The sequence below is a fragment of the Stegodyphus dumicola genome, chromosome 1 (genome assembly GCF_044657685.1).
Source record: "Stegodyphus dumicola isolate Sdum_Otavi_A_Nest chromosome 1, ASM4465768v1".
Taxonomy (NCBI): domain Eukaryota; kingdom Metazoa; phylum Arthropoda; class Arachnida; order Araneae; family Eresidae; genus Stegodyphus; species Stegodyphus dumicola.
In genome coordinates, this window is record NC_140768.1 from 59,150,991 (window position 1) to 59,153,373 (window position 2,383).

Genomic DNA, 2,383 nt, shown 5'->3' on the forward strand with positions numbered 1-2,383 from the left:
TTAAGCTTTTGAATCTAATTTCGTGTTACAGTAATCAAACTTTTCCCCCTACGAATGAATCTAAATGTTTGCTAAATATATTTATAGAAATCGTTTGATCGCAAAAAAAACTTAGATTTTTTAATCTTTCAAGTAAGTTAATTTTTTAACTAAAAAATGTCAAATACACGAATGTTTTACCTGAATATATATTCTAATAATATAAAAAAATTGTCTAAGATCAAATTTCGAAAAGTGAAAGCCGCATATAGGCTCTTATGGACGTAGTGTATGTATATAGACATTTGAAATTTCGATATATTTATATTTTGCTATATTTTTTTTCATATAAAGCGAACATTCTATACTGATATTTGAAGTTTCACTACCATGAATTTTAATAACATGAGCTCACTCTACAATTTCTTAAGAAAACTTACAATTTAATATATATATTTAACAAAATTATACTGCTCTAGCTAGAACAGATAAGACCATCCGCAGAAACCGATGTAAAATATTTTATGTACATTTTAAGTTATGTGCAAATAACTTCCTGTATTGCATTTCTTTCTTGTTCAAGATTAATTTAATTCAAAACTAATATTTCGCCTTACGTGATTTACTTTCAAGATTAATATTTTCATGAGTAGTGAAACACAGGTGAAAAAATGATTGTGATTGTGGTAAAGCTGACCCTTATCTCTATCAATGGTTGAAAAAAAAAAAAAGATAACCAAGCTGCGCTTCAAAATTTTGAGATTGAACTGGATTACCAATGCATTGCAAATGAAGTGCATACACAGTTCTAGGACTTCACATACGGCACAAAAGAGAACAGTGACTCACTATAAATGCTGAATAGTAATATGCAATAGTCTTTACGTCGCTTAAATGAAACTCCTTTTTCTAATTGCACTGTGAACGTGTGCTTGAAGTAATAAAATGTAAGCACATCGTACAGCATTTTTCACTGAAGCATGGAAGATTGATTTTGTCTAATGGCACATAGCCTTTCGAATGCATTTGAAAAACACCTTTATGCGTAATTTAAGAGCTTTTTATGAATCCATTTCTCAGCAAAATGTACAAAATGCATGTGTTTTCCAACACGAAAGATTGCATGTTACCCTACGGCAGGGGATTACGAAACCTTACAAGTTATAGTTAAAAATAGCACCGATTAGCTTAACTGAAGATGAAGCTATACAACTTTGATCTTTCTGCCTCTATTTTATTTCTTCACAGCCATTCATTCATAACATAATACTGCTTGAGCAACTGGCGTAAAAAATTTTAATAACTATTAGCAGAAGCATAATCTTTACATCTACTTTCTGTAATGGTAGTTTAATTCGGAAACATCTATGTTCTAAATTGTTCAACAGCTGCAAAGCATTTTTATTTATTTTAGCAGTTTCAATATCATTTAATACATATACTATAAATGACACATACGCATAGTGTTTTGTATGTATATGTACAAACAAAATGTTTGTTTATCCCTTAAGAATACCTTACTAAAATGGAAAGTAATTTATTGATGTATTATAAATCTATATTATTTTTTTCGATATTATTTTCTAATATCGAAAAAAATTGTGAAAGACATTATTTGTCTCTATGCATGCCTGTTTATCAGAATCAGTATCTGTGTCCTTTACATATTTTCCTAAACATATATATGTAGGATATTTCATCATGAATACAGTACGATTTATACAACTAGAATGAACGCTATCACTTAAATATCTGGCTACAGGTCTGTGACTATAACCTGAGAAATAAACTAAACAGAATAGTCTTTTAAACAATGTCATTCATTGGTACACATATCATTGGCAATTCTTAATGTCCACCCAATAGGGTATTTTTTCGGCAATGCTACGTACCTTTCTGTGGACCATCTTGCGTTGTCAAATTAGAGCCAGGATGAAAGATATTTCTTGCGAGTCTGGCTTCGTATCTTGAGGAACAGCCAAGCCAAGTACTTTCATTTTACACATATTTTGTTTCGTTTATTTAATAAACATGAAGAAGAAAAAGAATAATTTAATTTTCGATTTTAAATCGTTATCCACTTGTTTGTTAATTTCAATATTTGGAATCAAAAGAAGTATTTTTACAAATATCGGAGTCTTAAAGATAAAAAATCTTTGAACGCTTATTCCAAGTTTACTGAAGATGACAGAGCAAGTAGGAAAATAAAATTTATCGATTTTATTTTATGCCTCATAAAAGTGTTTGCGTCGTACATGAGATTGAATTCTCAGTTCCTGGTTTAGTGGTATTTACATCTTGTCTATCACTACAAAAAATAATAAAGCATCAATTAAAACTAAAAATTATTCTTTATAAATTCTGTTTTAGGTATATAGGGAAGTATCAAGCATTCGTGCAAATA